We start from the raw sequence: 17965 nt of genomic DNA on the forward strand, positions 1-17965 counted from the left end.
GAGGGAGATTCTCCACTGAAGATGGAGGGGGCTGTGTAGCAAGGAATGTGCACAGTCTCTAGGAGCTCAGAACCTCCTCAGGTGACAGCCAGCGAAGAAATGAGGCCCTTAGTTCTACAACGGCAAGAGTCTGAGTCCTGCCACAATAACACATTTGTTTGGAAGAAGACTCTAGATTCCGAAGAGAAAGCAGCCTGGCCAACACCTAGGTTTTAGCCTTGTGAGACCCTGAGCAGAGAACCTAGCCATTCTGACCCACAGAACTGAGTTAATGTGATAGGTGATGTTTTAAGTAACTAAGTTTGTGGTAATTTGTTATGTATCATTAGAAATCTAACAACAATTTCCAAGCACCATAGTAATTACTGATTCAGGGAAGAACCATCAATGGATGCTAATACCACCGGGTTTTAGCTGGTGGTTCCCTTAGCTGGTGGTTTTAGGGGAGTAGAGGTTGTGAGGAGCCAATTTTTAGGGAAGTGGGTAGGAGGTGACACAGTGAAGTCCACAAGTATAGACTCCAAAATTGTTTGCCAAAGACACAACTGTGTTTAAGCACAGTCAAGAAGGACCTAAAAGCAATGGGAAGAACAGTGGTAACACACAATCCAAAGGCAGGAAATTCTTCATGGAATGAATTGGTTAGAGCATTTTAAAGGGCCAAGTGAATGTTCCAGATGAAAAAATATGGGCTCCTAAGGTGAAGGAGGAAACCCTGGTGGCGTAGTGGTTAAGTGCTACAGCTGCTAACCAAAAAGTCAGCAGTTCGAATCTGCCAGGCGCTCCTTGGAAGCCCTGTGGGGCAGTTCTATTCTGTCCTGTAGGGTCTCTATGAGTCAGAATGGACTTGATGGCAATGGGTTTGTTCTTTTTTTTGATGTGAAGGAGGAGCTCTAGTGGCGCAGTGGTTAAGAGCTACGGCAACTAACCAAAAGGTCAGCCATTTGAATCCACCAGCCACTCCTTGGAAACCCCTATGGGGCAGTTCTACTCTGTCCTATATGGTCCCTATGAGTCAGCTTCGACTCAACGGCAACAGGTTTGGTTTGGGTTTTAAGGTAGGGGAGTCTCTGAGTGGTGCAAAGGTTAACAGGCTGGGCTATGAACCAAGAGGTTGGCGATTCAAGTCTACCCAGATGTTCCTTGAAAGAAAGTCCTGGCCATGTACTTCCAAAAAATCAGCCATGAAAACCCTGCGGAGCACAGTTCTACTCTGACACACACGGGGCCACCATGAGTCGGAGTTGATTTGATGGTGACTGTTCACACCATGAGTCAGAGTTGATTTGATGGTGACTGTTCACACCATGAGTCGGAGTTGATTTGATGGTGACCGTTCAATTTTTTTTTTTTTTAGGTGAGGGAGGACAGCTCTCAAGGTCTGGTGGGATGAAGAATGCAGGTGGGTGGCTGCTAAGTCCCTAGGACATGGGAACCTTGGGTGAGGAGGGTCTCTTGACCAGCAGGTTCCCTGTTTGAGGTGGCCTTGGGAGGGTAGATTGTCTAGGCTCTGTGTTCCTGGGCTCATGTATCTCCTGTCAGGTGAATCCTTTGATTGGAATGACCCTCAGCTGATGTGCCCCTTAATTGGAATGCCACCTGATCAACAAGAAATGGAATGTAGAAGACTACATTTGTGTGGAGTATTATGGCAGGCAAACTCAGGAAAAGCATTTGACATGAATATTCCCTTGCTGTGTGACCGTTTGCCTCCCATTTGTCTCTCTTAATTGTCCAGGCATGGAGCAGTAACATGAAACTTGCTGCCCAAAATGGTGCGTGCTGAGAGACCAAAGAAAGAGGCGAGCAACTCCAGTGTGGCAGCAAAGAAGTTTATTAGGGAGATTTACAGACAAGTCAAGTCTTGGGTGGCCCCAAGATCAAAGCAAATCTCCACCCTCTGCAGTGCAAGAGCAGAGGCTTTACAGTGGTGGTTGACAACAGTGGCTACAAGCCAGGGGCTTATATAAGAGTAACTCAGCCACTGGTAGTGAACTAGTGGAATGCATGAGGGCCGTCATGTTTGACCTTGCAAAGCCTTTTTCGTCTTCAATCCACCCCTCAAGACTGGCTCTTACAACCTGGCATGCTCCCCCTCATGTGCCGTAGTACAAGAGACCCCATTCCCTTGCTGTGGGAACAGATATAGAAGTGGGGTTGACCAGGTGCCGTGTAGTATTTGTGCCTGTGCAAAAGGCAGAGAAGTTACTGTGTGCTCAGAACAGGGGGAAGGCTTCTCCTACAAGGAGATGGAACCGGAGAGAGAAGGTGACCCAGTTCCCAGCCTCCTTATCCGAGAATGCTCTGGTCCCAAGGCCTTTACTTAGGCAGCCTGGATGGGAGGCATAGAGGCAGACCGTTCCCCCAACAGTCCACCCCCTGACTCCCATCAGGGTGCCAGAAAAAAAAGCAAAGCAGTACCAAATTCTGGTACGCCCATGACACAGTTTGGTTGTTGGGTTGCATGTCCGTGTTTTGGTGCTTAACTGTGGTGGATGTTATAGCTGTATGAGGCAGCATTTAATGAGGGTTACTAGTAGGACTGTCCCCAGCAGATTGATCAGGCCTGGTTGAAGGGGAGAACCCAACCAGTTACCCCAGTTGTGGCTTAATCCAAGCCAACTGAATAGATCAAAGGGCTGCATTTGTCCAATATTATATGTGTATAACATGTCCTGATTCATTTATGTAAAAACAGCATGCTTCTCCCAATATGGCTCATTATATGAACAGTACACATTTCAGTACAAGTAACACAGAAGCTCCCTTTTCCCTTACCGTTGCCAGACCAGGCTAATTCAGACTTCGTGTAGTCAGTCGATGTACATTGGACCACCTGGTCACATTCTGCAAGTTTTCTGTGTCCAGAGTAGTATCGAACTCTGTCTTAAAAGTATTCTTCTCAGAGTCAAACCATCCAGTCTCATGCTGTTTACATTTTTAACACACAGAGAGAAATTTCCTTTTAAATTTGGAGCCCTCCACAGACGTAGCTTTCATACTTGAAAAGACATTTTCCACGAGTAGTGGAGTTGACTGTATTCATTTGCCACACGATTTCCGCAGTACACCAGGTTACACACTCAGCTGGTCCGTGACGTGTCCTCCTTGTTGACAGATCAGCTGGAACAATGTGGCGAGATGACTCGTCATCTGGATTCTAATGTTGACAGAGCCAACAGTCGGTCTGATTGGTAGCTCTAACAAAAGCCTGTATCATTGGGGTCCGTAGATGAGGGGCCTGTCCATTGCTGTAAGATAATCTGAGGAGAAAAAGAGACGTTAACAAATCTCGCCCCCATCTCCCGTGTGAGGTGAGGTGAGGGTTGCCGAGCAAAGCCACGGAAGCTGTCTGTCCTAGTCTTGAGGCAGCGATCTCTGTGGGAGCCCAGATTTTTTTGTCAGGAACAGTTGTATACAAAGGAAACACACTTTATGGAACTGACGGCTTGATCAAACATATGGTGCAAATGAGAAATGCCCTTGCAGGTAACTGCTGCATTGAAACCCCATATTGCTTGTCTGAGATGTATAGTTCAGGCTGGGGTCGTCTTGTCCCCTCCCATCAGCTGTTTAAGCCTGTCCATTGAAGTGCTCAATTGCCTTTACGCCCTGGGGGTGACACAGAGCATGAAGAGTTCATTCAAGATCCAGCGGAAGCCTCTGTGTAGGATAAGCGGTCCCATATGACTTACCTGCCGAGAATGACCTGGCCTGTTGGCTCGGGAATCTGTCCCTGGGCAGGTTTTAGTCTTGGCCAGGGTCTCGTAAGCAGGTCTGCTTTTCTAAGCTGTTTGGCATTTTCCGATGACAGTGGCAGTCCATGCATATAGGCCCAGTCCAGGATGGTGTGTGAATCTCCATAGGCCGTCCTCTCTTAAACCCAGGAGCGCATCTGTTTCCTCTGGAGCAGAGGACGGTTCCAGCCTCTGCAGTCAGTTGGCAAGACCGGTCTGCTCATTGGTTGCTTTCCCCTGGCAGCATAGAGGGTTTCTGGTGACCATCCACACAAGTAACAAAAGCTTATCAGGAACAGAAATGATATTTTTTCTTTTTTGTCCAGATGTCTCATCCCCATAGGAGCTTGCTTTATATTCAGCCTGAGGGTTGTAGTGGCCAGATTGAGAGACCAGGCAATGAGCTATAGCCCACGTCACAGTTTTCCCGTGTCCCACTAAAACCACCCTAACTGTACCAATTCCCATTAGGACTTGGAGGCAAAAGCTTACAGAACTATATATCGATACATACAATAGGGGTTCGTAGGGACCCTGAAGGAACTTATCCACGGTCAGGCTTGGGCAAGGGTCTCAATGATGGGTAACCTCAGGCACAAAAGTTTCCCTCATTTTGCTGCCAGGTGTTAGAGATCACAGTTACCTGTGCAAAGGTCTAAAAACCCAAGACGTACAATTCTTTGCATTTCCTCATTGATCTTTAATTGTAGCGTAAGGCCTGTGGCTCTCCCTGGTGACAGAGGGACCTAGGCTTAATCCTGTCTTAATTATTTCTGAAAGTCAGAAGGCCTGAGTAAAATTGAAAGAGCCATGGGACATTTGTGGAGCCATGCCTCCACAACACCAAGCGCAAGCAGGGGTTCAGCCCAGCTGCCTGGTAAAATGGATGCGGTTCCCTCCTATTTTAGTTTTCCCCTTACTATTACAGCTGTGGCTATGTTGCTGCTTGCTTGTCTTGGCGGGGGTAGTTATCAGAGAACACCAGAGAGGGCCTCCAAGGTCTCTGCAAGGCTGCTCAGCACAAGCTGTCTTGAAGGATTTTTTACTTCTAAATAATTTTTATTGTGCTTTAAGTGAAAGTTTACAAATCAAGTCAGTCTCTCACACAAAAACCCATATACACCTTGCTACACACTCCCAATTACTCTCCCCCTAATGAGACAGCCTGCTCTCTCCCTCCACTCTCTCTTTTCGTATCCTTTTCTCCAGCTTCTAACCCCCTCCACCCTCTCATCTCCCCTCCAGGCAGGAGATGCCAACATAGCCTCAAGTGTCCACCTGATCCAAGAAGCTCACTCCTCACCAGCATCCCTCTCCAACCCACTGTCCAGTCCAATCCATGTCTGAAGAGTTGGCTTCGGGAATGGTTCCTGTCCTGGGGCAACAGAAGATCTGGGAGCCATGACCACCAGGGTCCTTCCAATCTCAGTCAGACCATTAAGTCTGGTCTTATGAGAATTTGGGGTCTACATCCCACTGCTCTCCTGCTCCCTCAGGGGTTCTCTGTTGTGTTCCCTTTCAGGGCAGTCATCGGTTGTAGCCGGGCACCATCTAGTTCTTCTGATCTCAAGATGATGTAGTCTCTGGTTCACATGGCCCTTTCTGTCTCTTGGGCTTGTGTCCTTGGTGTTCTTCATTCTCCTTTGATCCAGGTGGGTTGAGACCAATTGATGCATCTTAAGTGGCTGCTTGCTAGCATTTAAGACCCCAGACGCCACTCTTCAAAGTGGGATGCAGAATGTTTTCTTAATAGATTTTATTATGCCAATTGACTTAGATGTCCCCTGAAACCATGGTCCCCAGACCCCTGCCCCTGCTACACTGGCCTTCAAAGCATTCAGTTTATTCAGGAAACTTCTTTGCTTTTGGTTTAGTCCAATTGTGCTGACCTCCCCTGTATTGTGTGCTGTCTTTCCCTTCACCTAAAGTAGTTCTTATCTGCTATCTAATTAGTGAATACCCCTCTCCCACCCTCCCTCCCTCCCCCCTATAACTACAAAAGAATGTTTTCTTCTCAGCTTAAACTATTTCTCAAGTTCTTATAATAGTGGTCTTATACAATATTTGTCCTTTTGCAACTAGTTTCACTCAGCATAATGCCTTCCAGGTTCCTCCATGTTATGAAATGTTTCACAGATTCCTCACTGTTCTTTATCGATGCGTAGTATTCCATTGTGTGACTATACCATAATTTATTTATCCATTCATCCGTTGATGGGCACCTTGGTTGCTTCCATGTTTTTGCTATTGTAAACAGTGCTGCAATAAACATGGGTGTGCATATATCTGTTTGTGTAAAGGCTCTTATTTCTCTAGGATATATTCCAAGGAGTGGGATTGCTAGATCGCATGGTAGTTCTATTTCTAACTTTTTAAGGAAGCACCAAACCGATTTCCAAAGTGGTTGTACCATTTGACATTCCCACCAGCAGTGTAGAAGTGTTCCAATCTCTCCACAGCCTCTCCAACATTTATTCTTTTATGTTTTTTGGATTAATGCCAGCCTTGTTGGAGTGAGATGAAATCTCATTGCAGTTTTGATCTGCATTTCTCTATTGGCTAATGATCGTGAACATTTCCTTGTATATCTTTTAGCTACCTAAATGTCTTCTTCAGTGAAGTGTGTATTCATATCTTTTGCCCATTTTTAAATTGGGTTATTTGTCCTTTTGCAGTTGAGTTTTTGCAGCATAATATAGATTTTAGAGATCAGGTGCTGATCAGAAATGTCATAGCTAAAAACTTTTTCCCACTCTGTAGGTAGTCTTTTTACTCTTTTGGTGAAGTCTTTGGATGAGCATAGGTGTTTGATTTTTAGGAGCTCCCAGTTACTTAGTTTTTCTTCTATGTTCTTTATAATGTTTTCTATACTGTTTATGCCATGTATTAGGGCTCCTAACGTTGTCCCTATTTTTTCTTCCATGATCTTTATCATTTTAGATTTTATATTTAGGTCTTTGATCCATTTTGAGTTAGTTTTTGTGCATGGAGTGAGGTATGGGTGTTGTTTCATTTTTCTGCAGATGGATATCCAGTTATGCAGCACCATTTGTTAAAAAGACTGTCTTTTTCCCATTTAACTGTTTTGGGGCCTTTGTCAAATATCAACTGCTCCTATGTGGATGGATTTATGTCTGGATTCTCAATTCTGTTCCATTGGTCCATGTATCCGTTGTCGTACCAGAACCAGGCTGTTTTGACTACTGTGGCGGTATAATCGGTTCTAAAATCAGGTAAAGTAAGGCCTCCCACTTGTTCTTCTTTTTCAGTAATGCCTTATTTATCCGGGGCCTCTTTCCTTTCCATATGAAATTGGTGATTTGTTTCTCCATATTATTAAAGAACGTCGTTGGGATTTGGATCGGAATTGCATTAAATGTATAGATGCCTTTTGGTAGAATAGAAATTTTTATAATGTTAAGTCTTCCTATCCATGAGCAAGGTATGTTCTTCCACTTATGTAAGTCTCTTTTGGTTTCTTGCAGAAGTGTACTGTAGTTTTCTTTGTATAAGTCTTTTACATCTCTGGTAAGATTTATTCCTAAGTATTTTATCTTCTTGGGGGCTACTGTAAATGGCATTGATTTGGTGATTTCCTCTTCGATATTCTTTTTGTTGGTGTAGAGGAATCCAACTGATTTTGGTATGTTTATCTTGTATCCTGATACTCTGGTGAACTCTTCTATTAGTTTCAGTAGTTTTCTGGAGGATTCCTTAGGGTTTTTTGTGTATAAGATCATGTCATCTGCAAATAGAGATACTTTTGCTTCTTCCTTGCCAATCTGGATGCCCTTTATTTCTTTATCAAGCCTACTCGCTCTGGCTAGGACTTACAGCACAATGTTGAATAAGAGTGGTGATAAAGGGCATTCTTGTCTGGTTCCAGATCTCACTGGGAACGTTTTCAGGCTCTCTTCATTTAGGATGATGTTGGTTGTTGGCTTTGTATAAATACACTTTATTATGTTGAGGAATTTTCCTTCTACTCCTATTTTGCTGAGAGTTTTTATCATGAGTGAGTGTTGAACTTTGTCAAATGCCTTTTCTGCATCAATTGATAAAATCATGTGATTCTTGCCTTTTGTTTTATTTATGTGGTGGATTACATTAATTGTTTTTCTAATGTTGAGCCATCCCTGCATCCCTGGTATGAATCCCACTTGGTCATGGTGAGTTATCTTTTTGATATGTTGTTGAATTCTATTGGCTAGAATTTTGTTGAGGATTTTTGCATCTACGTTCATGAGGGATATAGTCTATAATTTTCTTTTCTTGTGGTGTCTTTACCTGGTTTTGGTATCAGCGCTATGGTGGCTTCATAGAATGAGTTTAGTAGTATTCCCTCCTTTTCTATGCTCTGAAATACCTTAGTAGTACTGGTGTTAACTCTTCTCTGAAAGTTTGGTAGAACTCTGCAGTGAAGCCATCCGGACCAGGGCTTTTTTTGTTGGGAGTTTTTTGATTACCTTTTCAATCTTTCCTTTTGTTATGGGTCTATTTAGTTGTTCTACCTCTGTTTGTGTTAGTTTAGGTAGGTAGAGTGTTTCTAGGAATTCATCCATTTCTTCTAGGTTTTCAACTTTGAGTATAGTTTTTCATAGTAATCTGATATGATTCTTTTAATTTCAGTTGGGTCTGTTGTACTAGTGCCCCTCTCATTTCTTATTCTGGTTATTTGCTTCCTTCCCTGTTTTTCTTTTGTCAGTTTGGCCAATGGTTTATCAATTTGGTTGAGTTTTTCAAAAAACCACCTTTTAGTCTTGATTCTTTCAATTGTTTTTCTGTTTTCTATTTCATTTAGTTTAGCTCTAATGTTTATTATTTGTTTTCTTCTGGTGCCTGTGGGTTTCTTTTGTTGCTCTCTTTCTATTTGTTCAAGTTGTAGGGATAATTCTTTGATTTTGGCCCTTTCTTCTTTTTGGATGTGTGCATTTATTGATATAAATTGGCCTCTGAGCACCGCTTTTGCTGTGTCCCAAGGGTTCTAATAGGAAGTGTTTTCATTCTTATTGGATTCTATGAATTTCTTTATTCCATCCTTAATGTCTTCTATAATCCAGTCTTTTTTGGGCAGGATATTGTTCAGTGTCCAAGTGTTTGATTTCTTTACCCCGCTTTTCCTGTTACTGATTTCCACTTTTATGGCCTTATGGTCAGAGAAGATGCTTTGTAATATTTCAATGTTTTGGATTCTGGTAAGGCTTGCTTTATGGCCTAATATGTGGTCTATTCTACAGAATGTTCCGTGTGAACTAGAAAAGAAAGTATAGTTGGTTGCTGTTGGGTGGAGTGTTCCGTATATGTCTACGAGGTCAAGTTGGTTGATTGTGGCATTTAGATCTTCCGTGTCTTTATTGAGCTTCTTTCTGGATGTCCTGTTCTTTACTGAAAGTGGTGTGTGGAAGTCTCCTACTGTTATTGTGGAGCTGTCTATCTCACTTTTCAATGCTGATAGAGTTTTTCTTACGTATCTTGCAGCCCTGTCATTGGGTGCATAAATATTTAATATGGTTATATCTTCTTGGTATATTGTCCCTTTAATCATTGTATAGTGTCCTTCCTTATCCTTTCTAATGGATTTAACTTTAAAGTCTATTTTGTCAGAAATTAATATTGCCACTCCTGCTCTTCTTTGATTGTTGTTTGCTTGACATATTTTTTTCCATCCTTTGAGTTTTAGTTTGTTTGTGTCTCTAAGTCTAAGGTGTGTCTCTTGTAGGCAGCATATAGACGGATCTTGTTTTTTAATTCCTTCTGCCACTCTCTGCCTCTTTATTGGTGCATTTAGTCCATTTACATTCAGGGTAATTATAGATAGGTAAGAATTTAGAGCTATCATTTTGATGTCTTTTTTGGTATGTTGACAGTTTATTTTTCCCACTTGATTTTATGTGCTGAGTAGATTTTCTTTATATATTGTCCTTTCCTCATATTTGTTGTTGTTGATTTTGTTTCTGCTGAGTCTGTATTTTTCCCTTGTATTTTATTTTGATGAGTAGGATAGTTTGTCTCCTTTGTGGTTACCTTATTATTTACCCCTATTTTTCTAAATTTATAACTAACTTTTATTTCTTTGTATCACCGTATCTTCCTCTCCATATGGAAGGTGTATGATTACATTTCTTAGTCCCTCTTTATTATTTTAATGTTGTCTTCTTTTATATAATAACATTGCTGTTACCCTGTGTTGGGCTTTTTTTTTTTTAATCTTGCCTTTTTTTTTTTTTAATATCTGTGTCTTGGTTTACTTCTGGGTGCTCTGCCCAGTGTTCTAGTCTTGGGTCGATACCTAATATTATTGATTTTCTAACCAAAGAACTCCCTTTAGTATTTCTTGTAGTTTTGGTTTGGTTTTTACGAATTCCCTCAACTTGCGTTTATCTGGAAATGTCTTAATTTCACCTTCATATTTAAGAGACAGTTTTGATGGATATATGATTCTTGGCTGGCAATTTTTTTCTTCAATTTTTTTAAATATGTCATCCCATTGCCTTCTTGCCTGCATGGTTTCTGCTGAGTAGTCTGAGCTTATTCTTATTGGGTCTCCCTTGTAGGTGACTTTTCTTTTATCCCACACTGCTCTTATAATTGTCTCTTTATCTTTGGTTTTGGCAAGCTTGATTATAATATGTCTTGGTGACTTTCTTTTAAGATCTACCTTATGTGGAGTTTGATGAACATCTTGGATAGATATCTTCACATATTTCACAATATCAGGGAAGTTTTCTGCCAACAAATCCTCAACAATTTTCTCTGTGTTTTCTGTTACCCCTCCCTGTTCTGGTACTCCCATTACTCGTAGGTTATTTCTCTTGATAGAGTCCCACGTGATTCTTAAGTTTTCTTCATTTTTTAAAATTCTTTTATCTGATTTTTCTTCAAATATATTAGTGCCAAGTGATTTATCTTCGAGTTCAGAAATTCTAGCTTCTCTTTGCTTAATTCTGCTCCTCTGACTTTCTATAGAGTTATCTAATTCTGTAATTTTATTGTTAGTCTTCTGAATTTCTGATTGCTGTCTATGTATTTTTCCAGCTTATTAAACTTCTCATTATGTTCCTGAATAATCTTTCTGATTTCTTCAGTTGCTTTATCTGTGTGTTCCTTGGCTTGTTCTGTGTATTGCCTCATTTCCTTCCTGATGTCTTCAAGGGTCCTGTATATTAAACTTCTGTATTCTGGCTCAGGTAATTCCAGGAATGCACTTTCATCTAGAAGATCCCTGGATTCTTTGTTTTGAGAGCTTGTTGAGGTGATCATGGCTTGTTTCTTTATGTGACTTGATATTGACTGTTGTCTCCAAGCCATCTATAAGTTATTGTATTAGTTTATGCTTGCTTACTGTGTCATAGCTGCTTGCTCTGTTTTGTTTTGGTATAACCCTATGGGTTGCTTGATTGAGCTAGCTTGATTATTTTCACCTTTGGAGCTCTGGTGTCCTGTCCCCAGCTGGCTAGAGCTGTTATCAGGTATATCAGTCTAGGAGTCCATTCAGTTTTCTTGTATGAATTCAGCTTAGGTTTCCAGGTAGCAGATCATCAAGTGTGTGGTACAGGCTCTGTCCGACAGTCTTAGAGGGGCAGGGGTGATTGGCGTATATACCTGTATCTGATTGCAGCAGGGGGTTGCGCTCGGAACAAGGCAGGGGGCTGAGAACCGACCCCCAAGTGTCTCTGAGGAAAACACATCTCTTTTCCCTAGAGTGTGCTGGTGGCTGGGTTCTGCAGAGGGATCATGGGCACCCAAAGTTTTTGTTGTAAGGACTGGGAGGTACCAGTTACCCCTGGACCCCTGTTACGGGTGGTTGGGCTACCCAAGTGGAACCACCAGTCCTTAGGTCCCTGTTGTGGGTAGGTGAGGACCTTGTTCAATAGGCAAAGCGATGTCAAATGTCAAACACCCACCTCTCCACTGCACCGCTGAAATGGTTGGAGTTTGCCAACAAGGGCCTATTCTCCCGAAATAGGCCCACACAGGTCCATGCAGAAGGGAAAGGTGATCAAGGTCCACAGATGGTTTATGTCTGGACAGGAGCCGCTTCTGTCCTGAGCTCCCCTAGTTAATGTAGCTTGCAAATTATCTTTTCCCCCCCGTTGCAAGTTTTTTCCTTCCCCAAGGCCACGAGGATGGCTCTAGGTGCTCACCAGGGTCTATCTCATGCCCAGGGATTCAGCTGCTGAAGCCGGCTTGGGGGTGAGGGGGCGCAGTAAAATATACGCAAGTACTTAGCTTTTGCCAAGAGTGCCCTTCTGCTCAGGTTCTGGAGGTGTGAGTGGGCTGTGTGGCTGCTGCTTCTGCCTGAGGAAACCATGGCCAAACGCTAGGACCAGCCCGCTGCTGTCACCGACGCTGCTCTAGGAATAGTGCCTGAGGGCTCCCTGCGATTCAGGGCCGGCAACTCCTCTCCACTTCTGAACGGCCTCTTCCTTCCCCTGCCGTTCAGTTCATTGTCTAAGCTTGCCTTTGATGCTCAGGGCTCCCAGTTTGTCACAAATATACTCTTTTCACTTGTTTTTTTCGGGTCTTTGTTGTAAAGAAGGCTCGACGGAAGCAGCTGTCTCTTCCGCCATCTTGGCTCCACCTTCCTCTGTTTTTTTTACTCTTGCTTTGCACTGGGTGTTACACGGTTTTCTCAGCAGCAGGAACCTGGTCAGCCTCTCCAGCTATCTCTGGTCCCATTGTTGGAGGGCTTTGAGCAATGGCTAGGAAATTGTTCCCCTAGCCCTTGAACCCCCACCTTTACCAACCTGTAGATGAGCGTTTGTAGTTGCTCGTCCTGTTTGCGGCTGCAGCTGCACAATACATCAATTGTGGCCATGCACGACTACCACACGTCCCTTTCCAACTGTAGCCTTTTCTGCAAAGGTCTTATGTGTACTTCTGCGGCCAGCTGAACAGTCCACAGCAGCAGCTATCTCAAAGCCGTTAATGCTTTCTTAGCTTCCCTTCCACACTACGAAGGTGCACATCTGCCTACAACTGGGCTAGGCCGCTTGGTGTTTTTGTGACATCCCCGTACTCATGTGGCAGTCCACAAGCATGAAGCATATGGGGCAGACCTCCCCACATGGAGGTCACTGGCCAACCCAGGATTTGCCTCCCAAAGGCCTCGCTCCCACCTGCCATTTCCTTGGTCTTCAGCTGACTCACCAATTGTCCAGGCATGGACCAGTAATGTGGAACTTGTCCCCCAAGACCATGGTCTCAGGGAACATCTAGCTCAATTGGCATAACATAGTTTATAATGAAAACCTTCTATATTCTACTTTGGGGAATAGTGTCTGGGGTTTTAAAAGCCTGTGAATGCCATCTAGGATACCCCACTGGTCTCACCCCTTTGGGAACAAGGAAGAATGAAGAAAACTAAAGATACAAGAAAAAGATTAGTCCAAAGGACTAATGGATCACATCTACCATGGCCTCTACCAGCCTGAGTCTAGTACAATTAGATGGTGCCCAGCTACCACCACTGACTGCTCTGACAGGGATCATAATAGAAGGTCCTGGACAGGGCTGGAGAAAAATGTAGAACAAAATGATAACTCAAAAAGAAAGACCAGACTTGCTGGCCTGACACAGGCTGGAGAAACCCTGAGAGTATGGCCTCCAGACACCCTTTCAGCTCAGTAATGAATTCACTCCTGAGGTTCACCCTTCAGCCAAAGATTGGAGAGGGCCATAAAACAAAACGAGACTAAAGGGGAACACCAGCCCTGTAGCAAGACTAGAAGGCAGGAGGGAACAGGAAAGCTGGTAACAGGGAATCCAAGGTTGACGAGGGAGAGTGTTGACATGTCCTGGGGTTGTTAACCAGTGTCATATGTGTACTATCTGTTTAATGAGAAACTAGTTCTGTAAACTTCATCTAAAGTACAATAAAAAAATAAATAAAAGGAAAAAAATCATTAGAAGAAAAGAAACTTGCCCCCCAAAATGAAGGGTGCTGAGAGATCAAAGAAAGAAGTGGGCAACTCCAGAGTGCCAGGAAAGAAGTTTATTAGGTTGACTTACAGTTGAGGTGAGTCCTGGGCAGCTGCAGGACCAAAGCAGATCTCTGTGCTCCGGGCAGCGGGAGGGCAGAGGTTTTATAGTGGTAGCGGACAATAGTGGCTACGAGCCAGGGGTTTACATAAGAGTGACTCACCAACTGGTAGTGAGCTAGTGGGACACATGAAGGCACTCATGTTTGGCCTCACAAAACCTGTTTCCCCTTCATTGATCTATAGAGGGGCGAGGAAGGTTATGATGGCTAGAGGCAGATGGAAAGGCTGGATGAATACTTCCTCTCTATTGTGTATCTTTTGTTTCCTATTCTTCTCCTACTCTCTCTTTTACTATTTTTTCTTTCTTCTTTCCATACACAGTAAGCTTTCTTGGCTTGGAACACTGGGTTTCAATTTCGAGAAAGTAGAGGATTTAGCCAGAGTCCCTAGGTAGGAAGAAACAAGGCTGCCTGCTGCTGACTCCTAATAGGCTGTAAGTCTGAAGGTATCAACTTTTCCATGATTGAGATAGTAAAGCCTGCCCTTTTCTTTACTTTCAACTTCTGATTGGTTCATCAGACAGGCATGCTGACTACTCACATAAGCGTGCCTAGAGAACCTGCCTTGTGATTTTATTCGTTTCCAGGGGCAAGTCTGGAAAGGTATTCGTCCCTAGGAAGCTTCCTCTAGGACCCTTGGTGCCATGTTCTCAGAGCTGGCCCGTGGCTCTGGGGTATAGAAGAGGAAGGAAGAGCCCTGGGCCAGAGGTGAGAAGGACAGCCAGAAACATTCTGGAAAGGAGGGCATGGACAAGAGTGTCAAGACCTGAGAAATATCCTCTGGATTTAAGGATAGGGAGGTGTTAGTACCCTTGGTGAGGGCAATTTCAAGGGATCATTGAGGGCAGGTACTAGATTTCAGGGAGTCAAGACGTGAGTGAGACGTGGGGCGTGTAGATGGAGTGTAGACAACAATTTCTAAAAATTGATGATGAAAGATGAAAGAGAAAGGCAAGGCAGTGCAACAGCGGAGGAGAACATGGGTTCCAGTTTCTGGGGCACTATGGGGTCAATGGAGCCCTGGTGGAGCAATGGTTAAGAGCTTGGCTGCTAAACAAAAGGTTGGTAGTTCAAATCCAGCAGCCATTCTTTGGAAACCCTATAGGGCAGTTCTACTCTGTCCTATGAACTTTCTGTCCAATAAACTTGTCCTTAAACTTTCTGGCCATTATCAGTTTTCTCATAACGGGGATAATGATAGTTCCTCCATCACTTAGTTGTGATGATTAAGTAAGCTAATATATGTAAAGTGCTTAGAACAGTGCCTGGCATGTGGTGAGCAGTATTTAAGGACTTATTATTAAGTAGGACCCGGACCATGTGGGAATCACCCCCACCCTCTTCATGTTAGGAAGGAGGAATGGAATGCATGTGAATGCAGGTAAGATGTGTAAGTAATCTAAGCCAAGATTAGCAGCTGCCTTAATCAAAGATGGCTTCATTGTAAGGAAAAGACACTCCTAAAACTATGTTAAGAAAGGGAGACTTCTTGAAAGACTACAGGGGCTTTTCAGAGGCATCTAAGGAGACAATATTCAGTCTAGCAGGTGTATCAGTCAGGGTCCAGTCAGGAAAACAGACACAAGTATTTGCAACAGAGGGGATTTAAAACAGGAAACAGATGACACAAGGGTTGGAAACCTGAAAGAACAAAGAGGGGATACTGAGCGTGTTGGTTAAGATTGTGTGTCAACTTGGCTGGGCCATGATTCTCAGTGTTTTGGCAGTTGTAGGTGTTACGATCACTTCCCTGTTGAGATTTGATATGTGATCACTCCCATGATGGGATCTGCTGTGAGTGGCCAATCAGTTGAGGGGGAGTTTCCTTGGGCGTGTAGCCTGCATCTGAATGTGGATGGACATTCTGTCAGGGCTCCAGGGCTTTTGCTTGTTCTGGATCCTGCAGCTGGCTCCTGTTCACCTGGCCTCTGGTTCTTGGGACTTGAGCTGGAAGCTTGCCTGCAGTCTTGCCTGCTGACCTTGGGATTCATTGATCTTTGCAGTCTGTGAGCAAGAGCCCTGGGTCCGGCAGCCCCTGTGGCTGTGTAAATCAGGAGGAGCCTCTATCCTGTCCCACGGACTTGGGGTGTTCCAGCCTCTACAATCGCATGAGCTGTTTCCTTGATATAAATCTCTCTGTGTATACGTTTATATGCTTTACTGGCTTTGCTTCTGTGAGAACCCAGCCTAAGACACTGAATGTCTCATGCCCTAGTGCTGCCATAAAAAAAAATACCACAGTGGTATGGGGAACCCCTGGGCTTTTTCATAGCCCTTTCAAGGTCCACAAAGTAGAAGCTATTTTCATAATAATTCTAAGATGTTAATAGGCTTTTTTTTTTAGTCTCTGATTTTCTCGTGCGTTTTGCAAGGACTACATGTTGTGTGATAGATAGCAACAGATGGAATAAAGAAGCAGATATGAGAATTCAGCTGTCTTCTATTCAGCTCGACATTAAAGAGATTGGTGAAATTTAAAAGAGTGTTACGCTGCTCAGAAATGTTTTGAAAAACAGTTATTTTTCATGAAAACAATATGTTGCTTATATGAGCATGTAATTTTTAACTGTTATTTTAAATGAATTAAAAAAGCATTCAAATTATTTTTTCAGTTTTTAATTCCAATATAGTAACAGATATGAACCACATAAGCAAAAGCTACTTGGTGCCCTCAATAATTTTTAAGAGTGTAAAGGAGTCCTGAGACCAAAAAGTTTGAGGACTGATATTTTAGAGTTTTCATGCACCCCTACCATTCACAGTACCAGCCACACCAGGCACCCTCACCCGCCAGTAATGCTCCTTCTTGTAGGCCCAAAACCTAGTCAACAGGATGTACCTATCTTCAGAGGTCTGTGTACCAGCCACGGGGCTACTCATTCACTAAGTCCTTGTAACACCATCTCTTTCCTTCAGTCCTCTCAGCTCTATGAGTGGTAACTGCTTCCTGCATGTGTTAATTTCTGAGTTATCTCAGTGTTATGGATGGAATTGTGTCCCCCCATGATATGCTTTGAAACTCTAACCCCTGTACCTGTAAATGTGACTGTCCTGGTTATCTAGTGCTGCTGTAACAGAAATACTGCAAGGGAATGGCTTTAACAGACAGAAGTTTATTCTTAGTCTAGTAGGCTAGAAGTCCACATTCAGGGTGTCAGCTCCAGGGAAGTCTTTCTATCTCCATCGGCTCTGGAGGAAGGTCCTTGTCATCAGTCTTCTGCTGGTCTAGGAGCTTCTGAGCACAGGGATCCCAGGTCCGAAGGATGTGCTCTGCTCCTGGTGCTGCTTTCTTGATGGTATGAGGTCCCCCTCTCTGCTCACTTCCCTTTGGTCCCTCGTAAGATAAAAGGTGGTGCAGGCCACACCCCAGGGAAACTCCCTTTACATTGGATCAGGGGTGTGACCTGAATTCCACCCTGATCATCTTTAACATAAGCTAACCTTGCCTCATTAACCACAGGCAGAGATTAGGATTTACAACACATAGAAAAATTACATCAATCACAAAATGGAGGAGAACCACACAATACTGGGAATCATGGCCTAACCAAGTTGACACATATTTTGAGGGGACACATTTCAATCCACAACAGTAACACTGTTTGGAAGTAGGAGTTTTCTTTTGTCATGTTAATGAGGTCATATGCAAGTAGGGTGGTTCCTAAACCTAAACCCTTGTAAGTTATAAAAAGAGCAGGATAGACACAGACACACCCACAGGGAAGACGCCAAGTGAACAGACAGACACAGCAGAAGCAGCTACAAGCCCAGGAACTCCGAGGACTGACACGCCTGCTGTACTGAACACCCTTCCCTTAGATGCTGCTCCTCAGATGGCTCTTGTGGTCTTACAAGGAGTCTCCCTTTCTTAAGCTAGTGGTGGGGGTGTCTTTTTAATCAGTCAGGGTCCAGTTAGGAAAACCAAAACCAAACCTGTTGCTGATGGGTCAATTCTGACTCATCAACTGATAAAAGTATTTCCAACAGAGATTTTAAAACAGGGAATTGACTACACAAGCACTGGAAACCAGAAAGAGCAAAAAGGGGGATGCTGAGTGTTGTAGTTACAAATTGCTGCACACACAAAAAAACCCAAAACCTGTTGCCGTTGATTCTGACTCACAGCGACCCTATGGGACAGAGTAGAACTGCTCCACAGGGTTTCCAAGGAGCGGCTGGTGGATTC

General features: G+C 43.5%; 1 long non-coding RNA gene across 4 annotated transcripts in view; it reads left to right on the forward strand.

Moving 5' to 3' along the window:
* The window catches only part of LOC111748046 (uncharacterized), a 43185-nt gene that overhangs the window by 13956 nt on the left and 11264 nt on the right, over positions 1–17965 (forward strand). For 2 of the 4 annotated variants that reach the window (XR_002783973.2, XR_002783974.2), the window contains exon 3: positions 1358–1402. This is a non-coding gene — a long non-coding RNA (uncharacterized LOC111748046). Of the gene's footprint in view, positions 1–1357; positions 1403–1738; positions 3801–4982; positions 5559–17965 lie in introns of those variants that run through there. The other 2 variants (XR_010323298.1, XR_002783975.2) reach the window with 2 other exon arrangements.

The sequence above is a fragment of the Loxodonta africana genome, chromosome 11 (genome assembly GCF_030014295.1).
Source record: "Loxodonta africana isolate mLoxAfr1 chromosome 11, mLoxAfr1.hap2, whole genome shotgun sequence".
In the NCBI taxonomy this organism is placed as follows: domain Eukaryota; kingdom Metazoa; phylum Chordata; class Mammalia; order Proboscidea; family Elephantidae; genus Loxodonta; species Loxodonta africana.